The sequence below is a fragment of the Triticum dicoccoides genome, chromosome 2A, assembly GCF_002162155.2.
Source record: "Triticum dicoccoides isolate Atlit2015 ecotype Zavitan chromosome 2A, WEW_v2.0, whole genome shotgun sequence".
NCBI lineage: Eukaryota > Viridiplantae > Streptophyta > Magnoliopsida > Poales > Poaceae > Triticum > Triticum dicoccoides.
In genome coordinates, this window is record NC_041382.1 from 679,685,725 (window position 1) to 679,705,548 (window position 19,824).

The following is a 19,824-nucleotide window of genomic DNA, read 5'->3' on the forward strand; positions in this document are numbered from 1 at the left end:
ATGGATGATATGGTTCATGAGTTTAATTTCTCTAAATTTAGTAAACAACATCGTGAGGAAGAATTACCTAGTAAGGATGAAATTATTGGTCTTGCTTCTATTGCCGTACCTCCTAGTGATCCTTTAGAACACAATTTGCTAGACCATGAAAATGATATGTTCATGAATGAAAGAAGGGAAATAGATGAAGTATTCTTTAAACAGGAACCTATTCTGCAACACCATTTGCCTGTTGAAATCTTAGGGGATCCTCCTCCACCCAAGGGTGATCCCATGTTTGAGCTTAAACCTTTGCCTGATAATCTTAAATATGCTTATCTTGATGAAAAGAAGATATATCCTGTTATTATTAGTGCTAACCTTTCAGAGCATGAAGAAGAAAGATTATTGAAAAATCTGAAGAATCATCGTGCTACTATTGGATATACTCTTGATGATCTTAAGGGCATTAGTCCCACTCTATGTCAACATAAAATAAATTTGGAAGCAGATGCCAAACCAGTTCGTGATCCTCAACGACGTCTGAATCCTAAAATGAAAGAAGTGGTAAGAAAAGAAATATTAAAGCTTCTGGAGGCTGGTATAATCTATCATGTTGCTGATAGTGAGTGGGTAAGTCCTGTCCATTGTGTCCCTAAGAAGGGAGGTATTACTGTTGTCCCTAATGATAAAGATGAGTTGTGAAAGTGCTAGTGATTGACTAGAGGGGGGTGAATAGGCGATTTTTATGAAAGTCTTCAAAACATGGAAGTTTCAAAGACAAACGATAGAAATAAACCTATTACCATGCAGCGGAACTTAGACTACACTAGGCAAACCATAGTCAAGTATTCAAGGAAGTGAAAGCACAATGACTAATAGCAGCTAGGCAGTAAAGATCAGGTAGGAAGATATAGTGAAGCCAATCAGAAAAAGCAGTCACTCAATGAAGACAAAAGATAATGCAATCATGCAATGACTTCACCAGGGCCAACAGTAAGTAAAGGAATGGGAAGGATGAAACCAGTGACTCGTTGAAGACAATGATTTGTTGGACCAGTTCCAGTTGCTGTGACAACTGTATGTCTGGTTAGGGAGGCTGAGATTCAACTCAGAAGACCGCGTCTTCACCTTATTACCCTTGAGCTAAGGACACCCAGTCCTTGCCTAATCACTCTGGTAAGTCTTCAAGGTAGACTTCCAAACCTTCATAGACTTCGTTCACCGGCAATCCATAATGACTCTTGGATGCTCAGAACGCGACGCCTAACCGTTTGGAGGATTCATAGTCCTCAAGTGTAATAAGTCTTCAGATCACACAGACAGGAAGACTTCAGTGATGCCTAACTCTCTTTGGCTCTGGGTGGTTAGGGATTTATCCTCGCAAGGAATTCTCTCTCAAAGGCTTCGAGGTGGGTTGCTCTCAAACGACAAAAGCCGTACACTAACTCTGAGCAGCCAACCATTTATGGTTGTAGGGGGTGGGCTATTTATAGCCACTAGGCAACCCGACCTGATTTATCCGAAATGACCCTCGGTCACTAAGGAACTAACACGTGTTCCAACGGTCAGATTTCAAACACACACGGCAACTTTACTTGGGCTACAAGCAAAGCTGACTTATCCAACTCTGGACAAGATTTGCTCTTATAGTCTTCACTCGAAGACATAGGATTTTGGTTAAGCATCACTTCAGTCATTCTGACTGGTTCACTTGGACCCCACTTAACAGTGCGGTGGTTCCTATGACTCAAAAAGAAAAACACGGAACGACGAAACTGCTAAGTCTTCGCGCTCCATAGTCTTCACGCGATGTCTTCTCTTGTCATAGTCTTCAATGTGAATGTCTTCAGATACCACCTTTGACTTCAATGTCTTCATACATTTTTAGGGGTCATCTCTGGTAGGAAAACCGAATCAATGTGGGACTTCTACCTGTGTTATCCTGCAATTCTCACAAACACATTAGTCCCTCAACTAGGTTTGTCGTTAATACTCCGAAACCAACTAGGGGTGGTACTAGATGCACTTACAATCTCCCCCTTTTTGGTGATTGATGACAAACTAGTTGAAGTTTTCAACGGGGAATAAAATATGTGAAATTGTAACGGATAGGGGATTGTCTTCATAAGTGGCAAAGGCTCCCCCTGAAGATGTGCATATAAGTAATTTGCTTTTGGTATGCAAATGCACATGGCAGGTTGTACTTGTGGAGATCCTCTTCAACTTATGATGACAATTCATCATGCATGAAAAGTATGTGAAGATAATGACATGCATAACGAAAAATGGACGTCTGCAGAATGACCTAAGTGCGGAAGTTATCATCGCACATGCAGAATTTATCATCGCATCACAGAATAGCAAATAAGTAGCAGACAACCATCTAGTTTAAGTCTTACAACTCAAAGAACCAAATGTATAAGAAAGCGATAGTTGTAAACACTAGGCAAAATATAAAACCACTGCCCATATGGACCCGCTTGAAGACTATCAAACTCATATGCTTCTCCCCCTTTTGTCACTAAGGACCAAAAAGGTTTGAAGACATAGAGCACCTACTCGTTACCTTGAGGAGTTGGTGAAGCAGCAGGGTCGTCGGTGTTGGTTGGCGGTGCAGACGAACTTGGTGCAGTGTTGATTCGCGCTGAAGGTGGAGGAGGTGAAGTTGCATCATCTTGGTCATCGATGACTCTGGCATTTACGGTCGCAGCTGAGGACGAGTATTCAGAGTCTTCAAGTGAGGGAGTCCAACACAAGTGAGCATTTCTGGGAGGAGTTGAGTCAAACTTGAAGCGTTCGGTAAAGCCATCATCGTGTAGATCAGCTTCAGCACTCAGTAGGGTCAAACTCTTCCACGACCTCCGACATGTTTCATGAGTGACAAAGGCATTCTTGGTGGCAAGATTGCGAATGCGGTTGACATCCACCAAGAGGCTTTGCATCTGACGCTTAAGCCAGTCATGATGTTTGTCCTGTTTCTGATGCAGTGTGACGAGAAGCTCTCGGTCATTGAGGACACGAGATCGTCTTTGAGGCCTTTGTGCAATGGTGCTACCAGTTACATCAGTTTGAGCACGAGGGATATGTGTGTTTCCAGCCAGGGGATAAACACGAGAAACTGCTGGAATCCCTTCAATGGGCTGGGTGAAGCTTTGGTGATCAGCATTGTGAAGATAAATGGGATCTTTAGCAGGTTCTGGGTAGATGGCTTCAACTGACAGATCAACCTCGGGCAAGAATATAAGATGATTGCGCACAGACGGCTGATAGTTGAAGGCGGAGTGACGCTTTATCAGATGCATGACCCATGGAGCATAGAATTTCAACCCAAAGATGTCAGAGCCAGACGCAGCCAATTGCCTGATGAAGAAGTCTTGAGCATTGAAGCTGATGCCATTGAAGATATAGAAAACCAAAGTCTTCATTGCTCCTTCAAGCTTCGCTACAGATGAGTGTCCTTTGACAGGACATAGAGTCTTCCTGATGATATGGTAAATGGTGCGAGGCAAGTACTCTAGGTCTTCCACAAAGAACTCAGATGGGTATTCAGCGTCATGAGGCAGAGTCTTCATCATGCTCAGCATTTGACTCATGTTGGGTTCTGGCTTCTGAAAGATGCTTTCCAAGGCATTTTGATGTTGTTGACAACCTGGTTCATAGTATTCACCAGGAGTGGGCAGGCCTATGAGCTCAATGATATCAAGAGCTTTAGCTTCATGATGGACATTGCCTGTCATCCACTCAAGGACCCAAGTCTTCGGATCCCTGTTGTAGCCTCGAATATGAAGAGTGGCATAGAATTGAAGCAGCAATTCTTGGTTCCAGTGCTCCTTGTCAATGACGAACTGCAACAGACCGGCATCTCTGAAACAGTCCAATGCTTCTTCGAGGCAGGGTAGACCAGCTATAGCTTCAGAGTCGATGCGCATATGTGGAAATATGCGCCCTTGATTGTATAGGACATAGGAATAGCAGTTGCGCTGCTGATAGCTCCAGAACCAATCTAAGGAAATGTGCGGTCTTGTATAGGGGTTCTTGGAGCTGTTGAAGAAGGTATTATGTGCCACGAAGCCATTTGCATTGAAGACCCCAGGTGAAGTGGCAGTGCCGGGGAATCGTGGAAGTCTTGTCTTGGGCTTTTGAACTTGAGGCCTGTGCTCGATGTGGTACTCAAATTGTGGACCAGCAGCAGGCGGAGGAGTCAGAATGGGCCATCGAACCATAACTGGCTGACCACGATCAAATGCCAGCTCCATTGTGTGAGGTCTTGGAGGGGGAACAGGGGCATTGGCATTGTCTTCATGGGCTTCAGGGGCCACATGTGCTTCAGGTGCTTGGACTTCAGGAGTTGCATTGACTTCTGGTGCCTCATTTTTTCTGGCGCCTCATTGGCTTCTGCCGCTGTATTGGCGTCAACCATGACAACGTCATTGGCATCAGCAGTGATGTTGGTGCCCGCCTCAAGGTTGTGAACCTCCACTTCAGAAGCTGGAGGGTCGGTCACGTTCTCCTCGAGAACAACATCTTGGTGAGATGGGGGTGTAGCAACTCTTGTAACTCTTGGGGCTTCTTCTTCATCTGCTTCTTCATCGGCTGATGCAGCCGGAATATCTTCAGCCATTTTGGCTTCGGATTCAGACACGTGCATTGTGGGAGTGACTTGGGGCCTGGATCCTTTGCGAAGCCTGCATGATGCGGGCGACACTTGTGGAGGGAGCGTGCGGGGCCTCAAAGTCATCATCATCTTGCACTGGTGGGGTAGCTTGCGGTGGGGAAGAGCTTGGAGTGTATTGTCTTTGTGGGTGATCAGCCCACGATGCATCCTGAGCAGTTGGCGTCAGAGGATGACCAATGCTGATGAGTTTGCTGTGCGTGAGCACAGGCGATGATACCAATTGGTGCTCGATCTGAGGAAGGACTTCATCATCTTCAACATTGTCAGGGTGACCAATGTCTTCAGCAGCGGCGGGTTCAACTGCTGGAATGTCTTTAGCTTCAGGAGCCTCTATGGAAGCAGGCTCATGAACTATCATCCGTCGTTCTTGATGCGAAGATTTAGGATGAGCAACCGAGATGGGCTCGACAACAAGGGGCTCTATGGGAGCAGCCCGATCTTTCTTGGTTTTGCACTTCTTCTTGGAGGGAGCGGCATCAGAAGCTTCAAGATTTTTCCTCTTTCTGGCTTCAGCCTTAGCAGCCCTTGTCTTCTTTAGTTCTAAAGCCACTGTGGGGACCTTAGGCTTCGAGCCTGTCATACTGGCTGGGAAGAAAATGGGATGTTCTTCCTGCCTTGTTACTTCGGGTCCGGCCACAGCTGGCTTCTTCTTCTTTGGCTTGGCCTCCATTCTGGGGTCGATGTCAGGACACCCAAGAGCCTTGCGCTTCTCAGCTTCATTGTAGGCTTGCATGCACTTGTCAGCCAGACTCTTCATGTGCTCACGAGACCCTTTAGCTTCTTCACGTTTCTTGAGAAAGGCTTCCTTGAGCTCGTGCAGCATAATCTTGAAGTTTTTCACTTCTTGCACGCTGAGTTTTGCCAGGTGCTTCTTGAACTGAGCTTTCTCATAGTCGATCTTTTGCTTCAGTTCAACGATGCGCTGAGCTAGAGCTAGCTCAGAAGCAATGGCACCAGTAAAAGCGACGCTGAGGCCAATTGGAAGTTGCAGATCATCAAAGCTAAGATTGGGGGTTTCAAACCACTCATCAATGAAGTTGTGGAGGATTGCCACGTCAAAGAGAGGCAAATCATTGAAGATTTCTGCTTCTTCCTTGCTCTTAATCAGTTGCTCAAGAGCGTCATCTGCAAGATCTTCATCGCTGGACAGATCAATGGCGTCATTGCGCAGAATAGCAGCAGCAGTCAGTTCGTGGCTGGTGGGTTGCAAGGGCATCTTCACTCTCGAGGGCTTGGAGATGCGTGACAAATCTTCAGACTGCACTCTGTGTTCAGGAGGTGCAGTGGCCAGAGGCTTCGCCTGTAAGACCTTTGGTGCAGGAGCAGGCTTTGAAGCTTTAGGCCTTTTTAGTTTCTTTGGCTTTGATGTTGCAGGCGCTTCATCAGATTCAGCGTCGTCTGCAGGCTCATCCACGGCTGTCCCTTGAACCATGATATGAGTGATGAGACCTTCCAGGTTATAGAAGGGCCCAACAAGATTGGTTTCAGCTTCGCGTGTGCCATCAGCACGAGGAGCAGAGGGGCCTGGATTGAAGTCTAAGCCTCGTGACTTCTTGTTCTCTTTGGCCGAGTTCCTGGCAAACTGAAGGTTGCGCTTGAATAGATTGTCATCGCGGCACCACAGTAAAGAAGATGGGTCTGCATCTGCAGGCTGCGGTCGACGGACCATGCAAGGATAGAAGCCTTGTTCAATGGCTTCAGCTCTGGACTTGGGTTGAAGATTTCTGTATAGAATGTCTCCCCATGGTCGTTTGATGGCATTCTTCTCAGCATACTCCTGGGTCACGAACCTGTACTTGAACCACTATTCTGCCCAATATCTTCGAATCTATTGGATTCGAGTTTTTCGCTGATTGTAGTCCTCCTCTGGATCTGTCTTGTACAACTCATAGAGGTCACGAGGCAAATCTCTTGAGGTGTTGCCACGACGTTGTCTACCACCCTTTCTTGTAGGTTTCTCTGGTGCCATGAAGCTTAAACTGAATGGCTTCAACACGTTTAAAGGCTTCAAAGGCTTCCGCTTTCTGGTCAAACAGGAACTGGCTTCGGGAGAGTTAATGTGATGCTGTAAGAATTCTGCAAACGAATGCAGACTATGAGAACCAAGGGATTCTCCCACGGACATGTACCTGTGACAGCATTAAGGTGCGAGGCAAGGGGAAGAGTTCATATGCATTCTCAGAAGATTTTGAACATAAATCAGTTTAGAAGACATTGACCTCGTAGTGCGAAGACATTCACTCATGGATAGAGAGTTGGTTCCAGATTTGTACGAATCCATGAATAAGCAAAAGTGAGGAATCTAACTTCTTTGTCAAGCATAAGTGAACATACTAGGCATATTATGAGATGCAGTATGAAATAGATCCAACTTGTGTGAATAGAAACTTCTTGTGGTAGAAAGTGATGAATCTATAGGATCAAAGGGGCCGTAAAAAGGAAGTTCTATTTACCACACGAAGAACTTCCAGACGGAGTGGGAGAGGAGGCCAAGCAGTTCGATCGTCCGTGCCCTAACTCGGCGACGGAGGACACCTACGGCGACGGCGGAGAAGACGATGTCCGCGGCCGGCGTGAAGACAACGTCGGTGAGGTTGCGGCAGCTAAGCGCTTCGTCGCCGGTGTCGTCGAGGGTTAGCGGTGGCGCTAGGGTTTGTGCGAGAGTGGAAGAAAGGATATTGACTGTGGTGAGGCATGCATTTATAGGGATAGGGACGGCACATAGTTATTACACAAGTGCCCCTGGCGATTCACATCTGAGGGACACATGGCTATCATGCAACACATCGAAGGTCGTTCCACATTCCCACGCACGCCTGGATTGTCGGGTGGTCGTTTCCACTTCTCCAGGTTTCAGGTGAAAGGATTTAGCATTGAAAATGGATTAATGTTTGTCTTTGTGTCTTCTGCTGACATGGAGGCAGAGAAGACATTTGATAGTGTCAATAAAATGCATATGATTTGGATAGATAGACTTAGGAAAGAAGCATAGAGGGGTTAGGGTCTGATCACATTCACTTAGTTCAAAAGATTCATGAAGAAGCCATAGCTATAAGTGAATGTTGTAGAGGACAGAAACCAAACCAAATGAGTATATACCAGAAGACAATCATATCAACATAGTGAAGATAATCATTAAGACAAGTTGAAAATGAAGACAAACCAAATGTGAAGACATAGCAAATGTAACGCCATGGGTAAAACACTTCAAACAGAAGAATTTGGTGGTGGCGTTACCCACCGTATAGGAAGTATTAGACCCAGACATGGCGCACAATTATCGTGGTGCTCCAAAGTCAAATTCCACGTTAATGTATTCACACTCAGAATGTAAGTCTTCATTGATTGAAGATATACTTTACTTCGTGTGTTGCACATCTAAGTCATCAACATGCATAAGTGTTAGGATGTGTGCCTGATCACAGGACATTTGAGGATTCCAAGATATTTAGCTCACACCGTAACTTGCAAAACCTATTCTCATCCAAAGGCTTAGTGAAGATATCTGCCAATTGCTCTTCCGTGTTGACGTGTATGATATCAATATCTTCCTTCACAACATGATCTCTAAGAAAGTGATGACGAATTTCAATGTGCTTTGTCTTCGAGTGCTGAACTGGGTTGTTGGCAATCTTGATGGCGCTTCCGTTGTCGCAGTAGAGTGGCACTTGCTTCAGATAAATGTCATAGTCTTTGAGTGTTTGCTTCATCCATAGAAGTTGAGCACAGCAAGATCCAGCAGCAATGTATTCAGATTCAGCAGTGGAGAGAGATACATAGTTCTGCTTCTTTGAAGACCAACATACAAGTGATCGTCCCAGAAAATGACATGTGCCTGATGTAGACTTGCGATCCACCTTGTCACCAGCATAATCAGCATCCGAGAATCCAACTAGATCAAACTCTGAGCCCTTTGGATACCATAATCCTAGTGTTGGGGTGTGAGCCAAATATCTGAGAATTCGCTTCACGGCTAAGTGATGCGATTCCTTTGGTGCCGCTTGGAACCGGGCACACATGCAAACACTAAGCATGATATCTGGCCTATATGCACATAAATAAAGCAAGGAACCAATCATGGAGCGATATACCTTTTGATCGAACTCTTTACCATTGTCGTCAGGACCGAGATGGTGTTTGGCTGGCATTGGCGTCGTGAAGCCTTTGCAATCTTGCATTCCAAATTTCTTCATGCAATCTTTGAGGTATTTCTCTTGAGATATGAAGATGCCATTGCGTTGCTGACATATTTGAAGATCAAGGAAGAACTTCAGCTCACCCATCATGGACATCTGATATTGCTCTTGCATCATGTATCCAAACTCGTCAGTGTATTTCTGATTGGTGCAGCCGAAGATAATGTCATCCACATATATTTGGAACACAAACAGTTCACCATCATATGTCTTCGTGAAGAGAGTGGGGTCGAGGGAACCAGGTTTGAAGCCTTTGCTCTTCAGGAAGTCTTTGAGTGTGTCATACCAAGCCCTAGGGGCTTGTTTGAGGCCATACAGTGCCTTGTTGAGCTTGTACACCATGTCGGGATGTTTTGGATCTTCAAAGCCAAGCGGTTGTGCAACATACACTTCTTCATCAATCTTGCCATTGAGAAAAGCGCTCTTCACGTCCATTTGATGCAGAAGAATGTTATGATGATTTGCATAGGCCAGTAGTATGCGTATGGCTTCAAGTCTAGCCACAGGAGCAAATGTCTCATCGAAGTCAATCCCTTCAACTTGAGTGTATCCTTGAGCAATGAGACGAGCCTTGTTTCTGACAACTTGACCATGCTCATCTTGCTTGTTGCAGTATATCCATTTGGTGCCTATTATATTGTGCTTGTGAGGATCAGGACGCTTAACCAGTTCCCATACATTATTCAGCTCAAACTATTGAAGCTCTTCTTGCATAGCTTGAATCCATTCATGTTCCATGAAGGCTTCATCAACTTTCTTGGGTTTAGATATTGAGACGAATGCGAAGTGTCCACAGAAATTTGCTAGTTGTGTTGCCCTTGAACGAGTGAGTGGACCTGGTGCATTGATGCTATCAATTATTCTCTCAATCTGCACTTCATTTGCAACACAAGGATGTACAGGACGAAGATTTTGCTCTTGCTGATCATTTTCATCGTTAGAAGGATTGTCTTCGGGCTGAGCATTGTCTTCAGGTTGATTAGGTGTGGAGATGATAAGTTCCTCTTCAGGCTGAGCTTCAGATGGTATGATTTCTCCAGTTCCCATAAGTTTGATTGATTCACTGGATGGAACTTCATCTAGTACATTTGGCAGGTGCTCTCTTTATGAGCCATTAGTCTCATCGAACCCCACATCTACAGTTTCAACCACTTTATAGTGAAAGAGGTTGAAGACTCTGTAGGAGTGCGAATCCTTTCCATATCCAAGAATAAAATCTTCATGTGCTTTTAGTGCAAATTTTGAAGTGTGATGTGGATCCTTGATCCAGCACCTGGCACCAAATACTCTGAAGTAACTGACATTTGGCTTCTTGCCAGTAAGGAGCTCATAGGATGTCTTGTTCAGAAGCTTGTGAAGATAAACACGGTTGATGATATGGCATGCAGTATCAATGGCTTCAGGCCAGAATTTTCTTGGAGTCTTGTATTCATCAAGCATCGTCCGAGCCATCTCAATAAGTGTTCTGTTCTTGCGTTCGATGATGCCATTCTGCTGTGGTGTGTACGGAGCTGAGAATTCATGTGTGATGCCCAAAGTATCAAGATATGTATCTAGCCCAGTGTTCTTGAATTCAGTGCCATTGTCACTTCGGATGTGCTTTATCTTGATGCCATAGTTGTTCATGGCTCGATTGGCGAAGCGTCTGAAGACATCCTGCACTTCAGTATTGTAGAGGATTATATACACCCAAGTATATCTTGAATAATCATCAACAATGACAAAGCCATAGAGACAAGCAGTACTAGTAAGAGTTGAGTAATGAGTGGGACCGAAAAGGTCCATGTGGAGCAGTTCGAAGGGTTGAGTCGTTGTCATGATTGTCTTCGAGGGATGCTTGGCCCTTGTCATCTTTCCTGCTTCACAGGAACCACATAAGTGATCCTTCTTGAACTTGACGCCCTCGATGCCTATGACATGCTTCTTTCTTGCAAGAGTGTGCAAGTTCCTCATGCCAGCATGCCCTAGCCTCCGATGCCAGAGCCAGCATTCTGAAGCTTTTGCTAGAAGACATACGGCAAGTTGTGGTCCTGCTGAGAAATCTACCACGTACAAATCATCTTTCCGATACCCTTCAAACAGTAGAGACTTGTCAGATTCCATTAGAACAAGGCAACAATATTTTCCAAACATCAGAATCATGTTTAAATCGCAAAGCATTAAGACAGACATTAAGTTGAAACCAATGGATTCAACAAGCATGACATTATCCATGTGTTGATCCTTTGAGATTGCAACTCTACCTAGACCCAATACCTTACTTTTACCAGTGTCAACAAATGTGATGTGACTTTTGTCAGATGGAGGTAAGGTTGAGTCCATAAGAAGGCTTCGCTTGCCAGTCATGTGATTAGTACACCCACTATCAATAATCCATTCTGAAGCAGCTGGTGTCGTACCCTACAGTGCAGTTAGGGGATAGGCTTCATGAAGAGAATTGTGAAGCAAAAACATTTGACGAGCAAGTGGATTATGAAAGCTTAGATCGAGGTTAGGACTGATAGGGCAAGTAGCAAGCGACTCAGGAACAAAATACATAGTAAGACCATTTGGGCATTTGATCTTGCGCCCTACAAGATGTTTAAGGTCCCCAGCAATAGCTTCAGACGATTTTGGTTTTCGGCTGGAGACCTTTCCCTACAAAAGAGAGTTAAGCTTTCTTAGCGACCCACATCTTCAAGGGTGGCTTTGAAGCAATGAGTCTAAGTGCAGCATCTGAGAACTTTGGCTTTGGAGCCCTAGCAAAAAATCTTGCAGGTGGACAATAGTACTCATAAGAATAAGCAGAACAGTTCTTGGTCTTATGAACATGGCAGTTTGATGAAACGCGCTCATATTCATAGGCCTGAGTATGGCTTCCCTGCAAAACATTTGTGTTAGTGTGACTCAGGTGAGTCCTCTATCTATATGAAGCCTTTGGACCGTATGAAGCCTGTGGTCTGGGGTTTGTCTTCTTCACTTATGGTGTCATGACGACATTCACAGGAAGATTCTCCAAACAACTTTTCGGCACCCAGACCTTCTTCATAGGCGGTCCATTCCTGCAGTTAGTACCAATATACCTGGCAAACACTTCACCCTTCTGATTCTTAAACAGTTTATAGTGTGCATCAAAGGATTCATTAATAACAATGGGATTAGCACAAGTGAAGCCAGATAGGGTGGATGGATCCACTGAAGGTCCCTTTGCAGCAACCCATGTGGTTTTGGGGTACTGCTCAGGTTTCCAGTAAGAGCCATCAGCATTCATTTTCCTTTCGAACCCAACACCCTCTTTCGTAGGGTTTCGGTTCAGGATCTGCCTTTTGAGGACATCACATAGTGTATGATGCCCTTTGAGACTTTTGAACATCCCTGTTTCAAGCAATGTCTTCAACCTAGCATTCTCATCAGCAATAGCAGTGGCATCCTTAGTAGAGGGGTTAGTTGGCACATCAGCAGTTGAAGATATTGCAATGGTAGCAGCAATAGAACAACCAGCAACAGAAGTAGCGTTGTCACGCTCAATACATTTAAGACATGGTGGTTCAAATCCTTCCTGAGCGGTACTGATCTGTTTGGCGTGAAGTGACTCGTTGTCCTTTTGAAGATCTTCATGAGCCGCTCTCAATTTCTCAAGATCTTGCTTCCTTTGAAGATAATCATAGGAAAGCTTTTCATGAGTTGTTGAGAGCGTTTCATGACGACTTTCAAGTTCCTCATACTTAACGTGAAGATTTTTTATGTCTTCAATTAAGGACTGAGATCGAGTCATTTCAACGTCTAACAGGTCATCGCTTTTGTCTAACAGTTTTTGAATATGCTCCATAGCTTTCTGTTGTTCAGTTGCAATTTTAGCAAGTGTTTTGTAGCTGGGTTTGGAACCACAATCAGAGTCATCTTCACTGGAAGTTTGATAGTGAGTAGTGCGTGTGTTTACCTTGGCACCGCGTGCCATGAGGCAGTAGGTAGGAGCGGAGTAGTCCTTGTCATTTGCATCGGTATCGGTGATGGAGTCATTGTCTTCAGTGTTGAAGATGGACTTGGCAATGTATGCTGTAGCCAGACTCGCAATGCCAGAATCGGACTCCTCCTCAGACTCCACCTCCGCCTCCTCAGAAGCGGACTCCTCCTCTGAGTCCATTTCCTTGCGAACAAACGCACGTGCCTTGCCAGATGAGCTCTTCTTGCATGATGAAGACTTTGAGGAGGACTTGGAAGAAGACTTTGAGTATTTCTTCTTCTTCTTGTCGTCAGAATCATACTCCTTGCTCTTCTTTTTCTGCTTGTTCTCATTGTCCCACTGCGGACACTCAGAGATGTAGTGGCCAGGTTTCTTGCACTTGTGGCATGTTCTCTTCTTGTAGTCATGAGCAGAAGCTTCATCATTCCTTGAGCTTGATCGTGAGGACTTTCTGAAGCCTTTCTTCTTGGTGATTTTTTGGAACTTCTTCACAAGCATAGCAAGCTCCTTTCCAATGTCTTCAGGGTCATCAGAACTGCTGTCAGATTCTTCTTCAGATGAGGAGACAGCTTTTGCCTTCAAGGCACGAGTTCGCCCATAGTTGCGACCGTAGATGTCTCTTTTCTCAGAAAGCTGAAACTCGTGTGTGTTGAGCCTCTCAAGTATGTTAGACGGATCGAGTGTTTTGAAGTCAGGACGTTCTTGAACCATCGGGGCTAGGGTGTCAAACGAGCTGTCAAGTGATCTCAGGAGTGTCTTGACAACTTCATGCTTGGTGATCTCAGTGGCGCCGAGGGCTTGAAGCTCATTTGTGATGTTAGTGAGTCGATCAAACGTGATTTGAACATTCTCATTGTCATTTCTCTTGAAGCGGTTGAAGAGGTTGCGAAGGACACTGATTCTCTGATCTCTCTGGGTTGAGACGCCTTCGTTGACCTTGGAGAGCCAGTCCCAGACTAGCTTAGATGTTTCCAAAGCACTCACACGGCCATACTATCCTTTGGTCAGATGACCACAGATGATGTTCTTGGCAGTGGAGTCCAGTTGAACGAACTTCTTGACATCAGCAGCGGTGACACCTTCACCAGCCTTGGGAACGCCATTCTTGACGACATACCATAGGTCGACATCAATGGCTTCAAGATGCATGTGCACCTTATTCTTCCAGTAGGGATATTCAGTTCCATCAAAGACTGGGAACGCAGCGGAGACTTTGATTATCCCTGCAGTCGACATAGCTAAAACTCAAGGTGGTTAAACCGAATCACACAGAACAAGGGAGTACCTTGCTCTGATTCCAATTGAAAGTGCTAGTGATCGACTACAGGGGGGGTGAATAGGCGATTTTTATGAAAGTCTTCAAAACATGGAAGTTTCGAAGACAAACGATAGAAATAAACCTATTACCATGCAGCGGAAGGTAGACTACACTAGGCAAACCATAGTCAAGTATTCAATGAAGTGAAAGCACAATGACTAATAGCAGCTAGGCAGTAAAGATCAGGTAGGAAGATATAGTGAAGCCAATCAGAAAAAGCAGTCACTCAATGAATACAAAAGATAATGCAATCATGCAATGACTTCACCAGGGCCAATAGTAAGTAAAGGAATGGGAAGGATGAAACCAGTGACTCGTTGAAGACAATGATTTGTTGGACCAGTTCCAGTTGCTGTGACAACTGTACGTCTGGTTAGGGAGGCTGAGATTCAACTCAGAAGACCGCGTCTTCACCTTATTCCCCTTGAGCTAAGGACACCCAGTCCTTGCCCAGTCACTCTGGTAAGTCTTCAAGGTAGACTTCCAAACCTTCACAGACTTCGTTCACCGGCGATCCACAATGACTCTTGGATGCTCAGAATGCGACGCCTAACCGGCTGGAGGATTCATAGTCTTCAAGTGTAATAAGTCTTCAGATCACACAGATAGGAAGACTTCAGTGATGCTTAACTCTCTTTGGCTCTAGGTTGTTAGGGATTTATCCTCGCAAGGAATTCTCTCTCAAAGGCTTCGAGGTGGGTTGCTCTCAAACGAAAAAAGCCGTACACTAACTCTGAGCAGCCAACCGTTTATGGTTGTAGGGGGTGGGCTATTTAAAGCCACTAGGCAACCCGACCTGATTTGTCCGAAATGACCCTCAGTCACTAAGGAACTGACACGTGTTCCAACGGTCAGATTTCAAACACACATGGCAACTTTACTTGGGCTACAAGCAAAGCTGACTTATCCAACTCTGGACAAGATTTGTTCTTATAGTCTTCACTCAAAGACATAGGATTTTGGTTAAGCATCACTTCAGTCATTCTGGCTGGTTCACTTGGACCCCACTTAACAGTGCGGTGGTTCCTATGACTCAACAAATAAAAACACAGAACAACAAAACTGCTAAGTCTTCGCGCTCCATAGTCTTCATGTGATGTCTTCTCTTGTCATAGTCTTCAGTGTGAATGTCTTCACATACCACCTTTGACTTCAATGTCTTCATACATTTTTAGGGGTCATCTTTGGTAGGAAAACCGAATCAATGAGGGACTTCTACCTGTGTTATCCTACAATTCTCACAAACACATTAGTCCCTCAACTAGGTTTGTCGTCAATACTCCAAAACCAACTAGGGGTGGCACTAGATGCACTTACAAGTTGATTCCACAAAGAATTATCACAGGTTATAGGATGGTAATTGATTTCCGCAAATTAAATAAAGCTACTAAGAAAGATCATTACCCCTTACCTTTTATTGATCAAATGCTAGAAAGATTATGCAAACATACACACTATTGCTTTCTAGATGGTTATTCTGGTTTCTCTCAAATACCAGTGTCGGCTAGAGATCAATCAAAGACTACTTTTACATGCCCTTTTGGTACTTTTTCTTATAGACATATGCCATTTGGTTTATGTAATGCACCTGCTATCTTTGAAAGATGCATGATGGCTATATTCTCTGACTTTTGTGAAAAGATTTGTGAGGTTTTCATGGACGACTTTTCCGTCTATGGTTCCTCTTTTGATGATTTCTTGAGCAATCTTGATCGAGTTTTGCAGAGATGTGAAGAAACTAATCTTGTCTTGAATTGGGAAAAGTGCCACTTTATGGTTAATGAAGGTATTGTCTTGGGGCATAAAGTTTCTGCAAGAGGTATTGAAGTTGATAAAGCCAAGGTTGATGCTATTGAAAAGATGCCATGTCCCAAGGACATCAAAGGTATAAGAAGTTTCCTTGGTCACGCTGGATTTTATAGGAGGTTCATTAAGGACTTCTCAAAAATTTCTCGGCCTCTGACTAATTTATTGCAAAAAGATATACCATTTGTCTTTGATGATGATTGTGTAGAAGCATTTGAGATACTTAAGAAAGCATTAGTCTCTGCACCTATTGTTCAGCCACCTGGTTGGAATTTACCCTTTGAAATTATGTGTGATGCTAGTGATTATGTTGTAGGTGCTGTTCTAGGGAAAAGAGTTGATAAGAAATTAAATGTTATTCATTATGCTAGTAAGACTCTAGACAATGCTCAAAGAAATTATGCTACTACTGAAAAAGAGCTTTTAGCAGTTGTATTTGCTTGTGATAAGTTCATATCTTATATTGTTGATTCTAAAGTAACTATTCAAACAGATCATGCTGCTATTAAATATCTTATGGAAAAGAAAGATGCTAAACCTAGACTTATTAGATGGGTTCTCTTGCTACAAGAATTTGATTTGCATATTGTTGATAGAAAGGGAGCTGAGAACCCCGTTGCAGAAAACTTGTCTAGGTTAGAAAATATTCTTGATGACCCACTACCTATTAATGATAGCTTTCCTAATGAAAAATTAAATGTTATAAGTACTTCTCGTAGTACTCCATGGTATGCTGATTATGCTAATTATATTGTTGCTAAATTTATACCACCTAGCTTCACATACCAGCAAAAGAAAAAGTTTTTCTATGATTGAAGACATTACTTTTGGGATGACCCACATCTTTATAAAGAAGGAGTAGATGGTGTTATTAGACGTTGTGTAACTGAGCATGAACAGGAACAGATCCTACGCAAGTTCCATTCCGAGTCTTATGGAGGACACCACGCTGGAGATAGAACTGCACATAAGGTATTGCAATCTGGTTTTTATTGGCCTACTCTCTTCAAGGATTCCCGTAAGTTTGTCTTGTCTTGTGATGAATGTCAAAGAATTGTTAATATTAGTAGACGTCAAGAAATGCCTATGAATTATTCTCTTGTTATTGAACCATTTGATGTTTGGGGCTTTGATTATATGGGACCTTTTCCTGCCTCTAATGGATACACACATATTCTAGTTGCTGTTGATTACGTTACTAAGTGGGTAGAAGCTATTCCAACTAGTTGTGCTGATCATAACACTTCTATTAAAATGCTTAAAGAAGTTATTTTTCCGAGGTTTGGAGTCCCTAGATATTTAATGACTGATGGTGGTTCACACTTTATTCATGGTGCTTTCCATAAAATGCTTGCTAAATATGATGTTAATCATAGAATTGCATCTCCTTATCACCCACAGTCTAGTGGTCAAGTAGAGTTGAGCAATAGAGAGCTCAAATTAATTTTGCAAAAGACTGTTAATAGGTCTACAAAGAATTGGTCTAAGAAATTTGATGATGCATTATGGGCTTATAGAACTTCATATAAAAACCTTATGGGTATGTCTCCGTATAAAATGGTTTATGGAAAAGCGTGTCACTTACCTCTCGAACTAGAACATAAGGCATATTGGGCTATTAAAGAGCTCAACTATGATTTTAAACTTGTTGGTGAGAAGAGGTTATTTGATATTAGCTCACTTGATGAATGGAGAACCCAAGCTTATGAAAATGCCAAGTTGATTAAAGAAAAAGTTAAAAGATGGCATGACAAAAGGATACAAAAGTGTGAGTTTAATGTAGGTGATTATGTATTGCTATACAACTCTCGTTTAAGATTTTTTGCAGGAAAACTTCTCTCTAAATGGGAAGGTCCCTATGTTATCGAAGAGGTCTATCGTTCCGGTGCCATAAAAATCAACAACTTCGAGGGCACAAATCCGAAGGTGGTAAACGGTCAAAGAATTAAACATTATATCTCAGGTAATCCCATAAATGTTGAAACCAACATTATTGAAACCGTAACCCCGAGGAATACATAAGGGACACTTTTCAGAACGTTTCGGACTCCGAAAAGGAATAGGCATGTGGTACGGTAAGTAAACCGACTCCAAAACAATTTTTAAGGCAATATTTCTCCGTTTTGGAATATTTAGAAAAATAGAAAAATAAGTAGCAGTCCGGGAAGGACACGAGGGCCCCACGAGGGTGGTGGGCGTGCCCTACCCCCCTGGGCGCGCCCCCTACCTCATGAGCACCTCGTGTGCCTTCCGGACTCCGTTTTCTTGCATGTTGCGTATTTTGGTCAGTAAAAATTCATTATATATTCTCCTGAAGGTTTTGACTCCCGTATCATGCAAATTTCCTCTGTTTTTGTTTTCGAGTTGTTGCTGCTGCAGATTAGAGCAAGATGTCATCTCAAGAGTCAATCTGGGAGAGCCGGGTATCTAATCCGACACCGGAACCAAGGGCAAACAGCAATGCTGACCACTTTGGGCCAGCAACGGAGGAAGAGATGGAGGATGACTTAATGAGAGTAGACGCCATGGAGGATCAAGAAGTCACCTCTTGCCTACGAGATGGGTTCACGATGGGGGAACTACAGAGCTCAGCTATTCCAAACTCGGTTATCCCTTCTAATGTTAGATTTCTTTCTTATGAAAATATGAAGAGGAGTGTCACTTGTTCTCCCGCAGCTATGCAACACCCTTGGGTGCAAGGAGCTTTAGCTGTCACAGGAAAGCTTCGTAAGGAAATAATGGACCTCAAACAGCAAGTCGATAAGCTCGAGGAGGAGAACCGCATCCTGGGGGGAATCATCGCCAAGAATATTACACCGACAACAAAGGAGACATAATCACATGAGTATGGGCACTCCCCTTGGCAACTGCCAAGATTGGGGAGGTGCCCCGGTATCGTATCACAATCACAACTCCTATCTTTACCGTTTTTCTTAGTTCGATCCTATTAGTAGTATCTTGATCTAGTAGAATAAAGTTTATGGCATGATCTAGTTTTGAGTTTTGCTTTATGATCCCTCTATGTAATCGAGTCCGTGAGCTATATATAATAAAGATTAGTGTTGAGTCAAGGGCTTGATTATTTTGCCATGATCTTGGGTGAATGAAATAAAGAGAAAAAGAATAAAAAGAAACAAAAAGTTCATATTGATCTTATTGAGAGTAATGACTTCACATAGAAAGAGTATGATGATTAAAAGTTTTTGGGAGTTAGCAGACATAGCTTTGGTCATTGTTGCAATTAATAGGAAGTAATAATTAAAGAGAGGTTTTCACATATAGATATATTATCATTGACATCTTTTATGATTGGGAGCACTCATTAAAATATGACATGCTAAAGAGTTGATGTTGGACAAGGAAGACAACGTAATGAGTTATGTATTTCTTATATCTGAGATAAAGTATGTTGTCATGGATCCTCTAACTTGTTGAGTTTGCCTTTCCCCCTCATGCTAGCCAAATTCTCAGCACCAAGTAGAAATACTACTTGTGCTTCCAAATATCCCTAAACCAGTTTTGCCATGAGAGTCCACCATATCTACCTATGGATTGAGTAAGATCCTTCAAGTAAGTTGCCATCGGTGCAAAGCAATAAAAATTGCTCTAAATATGTATGATTGATTGGAGTGGGAGAAATAAGCTTTATACGATCTTGTGATGTGGAAGTAATAAAAGCGACGGACTGAATAATAAAGGTTCATATCACAAGGGGCAATATAAAGTGACGTTCTTTCGCATTGAGATTTTATGCATCCAACCATAAAAGCGCATGGCAACCTCTGCTTCCCTCTGCGAAGGGCCTATCCTTTATTATTATCTTCTACCTTATGCAAGAGTCATGGTGATCTTCACCTTTTCTTTTTCATTTTATCCTTTGGCAAGCTCAGCATGTTGGAAAGAA